The following is a 6855-nucleotide window of genomic DNA, read 5'->3' as shown; positions in this document are numbered from 1 at the left end:
CTAGAGCCATTTTGAGGCCCTTAATAATGTTTTTTTAAAAAATGGAAAATTGAAAGTTATTGTCCCGAGATAAATATTTTTAACTAGGTATCGTATGTGCCAAACGAATATCATATGCCAAAGTTACGACCCCAAGAAGTTGATGTTCCATCTAACCCCAACAGGGCCCACAAACTTTTGGCTTTTTATCTCTTAGGGTTAGGTTTTTGGATTTTAAGGGTTTTCCATTGTTTCTTGATGATAAAAAGGTTTGTGAGCCTCATTATAACACAATTTAGAAGGCATGTAGTTGTCACATCTCTTCTCAAACGTAAGCTAATGTCGTCCAAGCTAGTTTGTTTCTTTTATGCATGTAAACAATTTTCTAGAGTTGTTATTTATTAATTGAAGTTTTGTTTCACTGCTCTCTGTGTTTTTTTTATTTAAATTTGTATTCCATTCTATTCCTTCATAAAGACAAATCATATCTCCTCCTCATTGGTGAGATATTGAATTTTCAAGTTGAGAACCAATATTATTCAAGTCAACCTACATGAGCCTACATAACACAAGTCAACCCCATTAGCAAGAGACATGTCTATTCCATAAAAAGTCAAACAAGTATAAATAGAAGTTATTCTCTTCCATTTCATCCATCTAAATCGAACAAGACAAGAAGGCAAGGATTTTGATCTAAGGTGAAGTTCATAGCTCATGAACTTGATAGAAAATAAGAAGAAAGAATTCGGTTTGGATCTGGCTTTTAAGCTTTTGGATTTCAGTGAATATCTATTTGCTTAAGATCATATTATATTGGATTCAATGCCCACCCTTAAAAAGATTGTTAATCTCATGGAAAATAAACTTTTTGTAGCCCATAAACTTCAAATAAAGGGTACTTTCTATAGCTTGTAGACCTCATAAAAGCGACTTTTTATAGCTCGTAGACCACAGCAAGGCAACTTTCTGTAGCTTGTAGAATTCATAGAAAAGATTGTAAACCTCAAAGAAAATAGACTTTATATAGCTCGTAGACCATAAAAAGTAACTTTCTGTAGCTCGCGGACCTCAGAGAAATGTGACTTTCTATAGCTCGTAAAACTAAGAAAAAGGTGACTTTCTGTAGGTCACAGAAAAGCGAATTTATTTCTTGGAGAAAACTTAATCAACCACTTGTGGAAAAAACGTGAGACACTTTTAGAGCATACTTTTGAGGGAAATATCTTTGCATCTTTTAGAGATTGGAATTGGTTCTTGAAGTTTATCCTTTGGAGCTAAGTTGGAGCACTGTTGGAGTTTTTCTTGGAATCCTTGCTGAAGCATTATTCAAGCTTATTAAAGACATATTTGGAATAGCCTTGTTGAAGCAATGTTGAAGCCTCTTGAAGAAATTCTTGAAGAATTATTGAAGATCTTCTTGGAGCATTGAACATTGTTGAAGAACACCTTGGTAAAACATTGTTGAAGACCTTGTTGGAGTATTGTTGGGACCCATTAAAACTTGAAGAACCTTGGATACACTTTCAATGAACCTTAAAGCCTTGCTAGAGTTGACCTTGAATTGAAAAAAAATTTGAAGTATCTTGGAGGTCATTTGTAGTAGCTCTGGAAGAACTTGTTGAAGTACATATTGGAGTAGTGTATGAATCACTGTTTCAAGTAGTATTGGAGACATACTTTAAAGAATTATTGAAGTATTTCTTGAGAGATATTTCAAGCCTTGTTGAAGAATATTTTGGAAGACTTGAAGTAGTATTGAAGCCACTTTAAAGTATTAAAGCAAGTAGAGAGGGTTGGATCCCTAGAGGATTGGAGTCCTCATACAAGGATGGAGCTTGGATTGATTTTTGAGGATTGGACTTGTTGAGACTAGATTGGAACCTGGATTGATAGTTAAGGATTAGAGTCCTCATTCATGGTTGGAGCCTTAAAGGAGTTAGAATTTTATTGTACAGGTTGGATCTTGATTGTTTGTAAAAGGATTAGAGTTATCTTCATTTTTATTAATAAATTTATTTTCTTAATGTGCATATTATGTTTAACCAAGTGATATGAATAATATGACAATTGTAAAGAAATATTGATTCACCCCCCCCTCTCAGTGTCTCCAACAATTGGTATCAGTGCTAGTACCTTCAATCATAACCTAACAACTTGATCCGAATTGGATCCTAGAACACTCTCTAAGTTTTGATGAACTCTTAAAAATCATGCCAAAGTTTCAAAGTCTTATAAAGATCAAGCTTATCAGAGATATCGTCGAAACAGTTGCAATTTGTGAACAACGCGGAGCAACGAGGACCCTCAGTCAAGCGCACAGACTGTTGGCCCATGGTAACGCGTGCTACCACAAATTAGTAAAACCAGAGGTCAATTTAAGAAACGGGGGTATTTTTTGATATGCGATTAGTAACAAGTTGCTAATCGCATATCGTAGGGCAAACCTCTCAAAGAAGGAAAAGCCTCAAGTGCCCGTACTCGAAAATTTATAAAATGCAACAAATATCGCGCCGATTCGGTCAAAAGCGGGGTCCCACAAAAACCGATAGAATATCAGAAGGGCTTCAAGCAGTAAGCGGTTTCAACTGAGTCCTGCCCAATGCCACACATCCGGCAGAAGAGAGAGAAAAGCGCTCACATCGGACGAGTAAACATCATGTTACTTACCCGCCCGATATGAACAATGACCGTAGGATTTGGAGGCTCCAGATCAATGACGAAGATGCATTCCAATGGATGACCGGATTTGACAGGGTCAACAAGTAGAGTTGTATAAGATTTGAACTCCAAGGTGGACGATGCGTTGGCAGAAGGTCGTGTTTCACGGGCATTCTTAGAGTTAATGGATTAAACAGTCATTTCGAAAACGTCCAAGAGAACTGACACTCAGTTCATTATGAAATAGGTGGCAATCTCCCTGTGAGGCGTTATACAGTGATGATTACGCAGAACAGATGGATTCAAATGGACAGAGGCAGGGGAACCGGAAAGTCAGGAAGTGGAAATGAACAGTCAGAAAGCAGATTGGCTTTAAAGTCATGAACTGACAGAGAGAGAAGGGAGGCAAGTTAAGAAAGCTAAGTGCAGAGAGTAGAAAGAGGAAGTCGAGCTGACCTACGAAAGCAAAGGCAGCATCGAGCCAGAGTTAAGACAGAGCCAGAGAGTCTGTGTACTCCAGAGAAGGCTTGAGAGGTTCAAGCAAACTCCTCTGTATATGCCTGTCATGTATTAAGTCTTAGATTGGACTTGTACCATTGTGACCAATAGAGGTCAAGATTCAGTAAGGAGAGTCTGTGTACTCTAGAAACTTGGGGGGTCTAAGTACCGTCTTGCTGATTTGTATCTATTGGGTGAGACTCAAATTGAGATCACTGTTGTAAAAACTCTGCTTTGAAAACATAATAGAGAGGCCACCACTGAAGGTTGGACCAAGAGACGTAGCCTAGGAGTATTGGGTGAAATCCTTATTAAAATTGTTGTGTTTATATGTGTTGCCTATTATGTTTTCTTTAACTTCTTCATTGCCTGTGTGTTTCACAATCTTATCGATCTGTTGCACAAAATAGCATAGGAACATCCATGCACATGAGTCTGTAATACCTTATTCTTTGTCTTAGATCGATTCCAGATCAAGTGGTATCAGAGCACTAGGTTGCTGAGGTTAGACAAGCTTGTGTTGGATTTTGTTGTTGAATGCTAACTAGGACAAAGCTAAAATTAGGAGAAGGAGAATTGGTGGAAGCTAACCCAGAAATTGGAAGAGTCTATCCTAAGAGGAAAATGGCAGAAGAAAGTCCCTTGGAATTAGACTCCCAGTTCATGGATAGTTTCATGACCATGAGAGCCATGGTAGAGGAAATGTATAGAGAATTTAAGAAAGGTAGAGATGAAGATTCATCAAACTCCAAACAAGATAAAGGAGCAAAAGAATCTCTCCTCCATGACCATTCTAATGGCAAAGGGAAATAAGAAAAGCTTCCCACACCTCCTAATAGCCCTGAAAATAAAAATAAGACATCTTTGATTAAATTATATGTTAAATTTGATTTGCCAATATATGATGGAGAGTTGAGTGCAGAGAAGCTGGATAATTGGATTAGACAGATTGATGTGTATTGCAGGGTGTAGAGCATTGATTCAGATAGAAGTAAGATTTAGTTGGCCAGCCTATGCCTTGGAGGCACTGCCTTGGTATGGTGGGAAGGCAGGACACAAGCTGACATGAAGAAGCATGGTAAAATCCTTTCTGTCTGGAGTGAATTTGTTTCTGTAATTAAAAAACAATTCTATCCACTAGCTTATATGCAACAAGCTATGATGAGTTGGAAAACGCTTCGCCAATTGAAAGGGGAAAGTGTACAAAGTTACACCAAAGAATTTAGAAAAAGATCTTTGATTCTAAGCATTTCTTTAGACTCACCTGAAACTCTACTGAAGTATATAGGTGGTCTACATAGTTATTTGAGACATACCATTCTCATGTTTAATCCTACTAGCATAGATGAGGTATCTGTTCAGGCTACACATCTAGAAGCTAGGGGCAAGAATGTGAACCTAGAAGTTGGGGGATCATCAAAGCCCACTGCAAGCAAGAACAAGGAAAAGAGAAGGAAAAAATGGAAAGAGAGGAAGGCAAATGCTATACAAAAGACCAAACCTTCATGCACTCACTGCAAGAAGGATGGACATGATGATGAACACTGTTGGATTCTACATCTAGAGCTGAAACCCAAGAAGTACGATGACAAAAAGAAGAAGACTTCTGCAGCTATTCAAAAGAATTTGGGGTCAGACTCAGCGGATGAAACAAAAATCACAGCCATAGGTATAAAAGGTAAAAATTCTAAAGCATCTACTAGTAATTCTACACAAACTATTGATAGTGAAGAAAATGAGAGAAGAAGACATGAGCTTTTTCATATTAGAGTTATTTCCAAGCATCAAAAGATTGATACTTTATTTGATAGTGGTTCGCGAGTAAACTTAATTTCTGAAGCAATTGTAAAGAAACTGGGATTACTAACCACACCTCACAAGAAGCCATATCCATTAGGTTGGTTATGTGATAAAGCAAAGCTAAAAGTGACTAGACAATGTAAACTTAGGTTTTCTTTTGGGTCAGCATTTGTAGATGAGGTTGAGTTAGATATTGTTCCCTTGGATATATGTGGAATTGTTTTGGGAAGTCCTTACTTGTATGATATAAAAGAAATTTTCTATAGAGCTGAAAATAAGTATCAACTTGTTAAACATGGAATTGAATATATTATAAGAGCTCATAAACTCAAGAATAATTATACTCTCATAAACTCGGGGCAGATGAAAATAATGGTAAATTCATGCAAACAATTTTACTGATGGTTGTAAAGGAAAAGGAACCTGATAAAACCAATGTATTTGAAGGCTGTGATGCTAAACAGCAAGCTGATTTAGAAAAAGTTGTTTCAGAATATGATATACTATTTCAAAAACCTAAAGGTCTGCCACCCAAAAAGGAAATAGTACATGATATTAATTTGCAGCAAGATGCTCCATTGCCTAAGATCGGAATGTACAGGTTGTCCACTTTAGAGAATGCAGAAATCAAGAAGCAGGTACAGGAGCTGCTCAAGAAAGGGTTCATAAGACCTAACACATCGCCATGTGGGTCTCCAATTGTCTTGGTGAGAAAGAAAGATGGCTCATGGGGAATGTACATTGATTACCAAGCACTGAATAAGATAACGATCAAAAATTGTTAGCCCCTTCCTCACATAGATGACCTGTTAGATCAGTTGAAAGAAGTTGTTTACTTTTCCAAGTTGGGCTTGCATAGTGGCTACCATCAGGTCAAAGTTGCAAAGCAAGATGCATGGAAGACTGCTTTCAAGACAAAGCAGGGATTGTATGAGTGGTTAGTTATGCCTTTTGGCTTGACTAATGATCCTGCTACTTTCATGAGAGTAATGAATGATGTACTCAAGCCTTTTATTGATGATTTTTGTCATTGTGTATCTAGATGACATTCTCGTATTTAGTAAAACATGGGAAGAACATTTGAAGCATGTAAAGCAGACTCTAGATGTTTTGAAAAGAGAAAATCTCTATGTTAAGCTATCAAAATGTGAATTTGGCAAAACATATTTGAATTATTTATGTCATATTGTAGGGGATGGTGAATTGAAGATAGATCCCTCTAAGGTTGCAGTCATTATAAATTGGCCTAAACCCAAATCTGCTACAGAAGTTAGAAGCTTCCTAGGAGTAGCACAATATTGGAGAAAGTTTATTACTAAGTTTTCCTTGATTGCAGCTCCCTTACATGCTTTAACATGATTGAACAAGGTGTTTCAGTGGGGAGGCAAATAGCAAAAAGCCTTCAACACCTTAAAAGAAAAGATTAGTACAGCACCAGTACTAGCATTGCCTGATCTTCAAAGACCATTTGAGGTTGAAACTGATGCCAATGACTATGCCATGGGAGCAGTGTTGATGCAGCACGGTAAACCCATATGTTATCATTCTGAGACATTTAATTCTTCAGTAGTTAATTATCCCACATATGATAAAGAATTATATGCATTAGTACAGAGTGTGAAAAAGTGGAAACATTATCTAATGGGCAAAGAGATAGTTATACATACTGATCATCAACCACTTCAATATTTACACTCACAAACTAAGTTGCAGCAATCAAGACACTATAGGTGGATGGGTTTTCTACAACAGTTTCATCTTGTCATCAGATATAAAAATGGCATACGTAATAAAGTTGCAGATATGTTGTCTAGACCAATCATAAATGCATCTACTATACTTAAGCATAACTCAGTAATGGATGAAAGCTAAATTGAACAATATGCTCAAGATATAGACTTTAAAGATGTATATGCAACT

The sequence above is a fragment of the Pinus tabuliformis genome, chromosome 5_1 (assembly GCF_031772625.1).
Source record: "Pinus tabuliformis cultivar Carrire ecotype Pingquan chromosome 5_1, CPIR1, whole genome shotgun sequence".
Classification (NCBI taxonomy): domain Eukaryota; kingdom Viridiplantae; phylum Streptophyta; class Pinopsida; order Pinales; family Pinaceae; genus Pinus; species Pinus tabuliformis.
The sequence above is the reverse complement of the archived record's forward strand: the minus strand, read 5'-3'. Positions refer to the sequence as shown.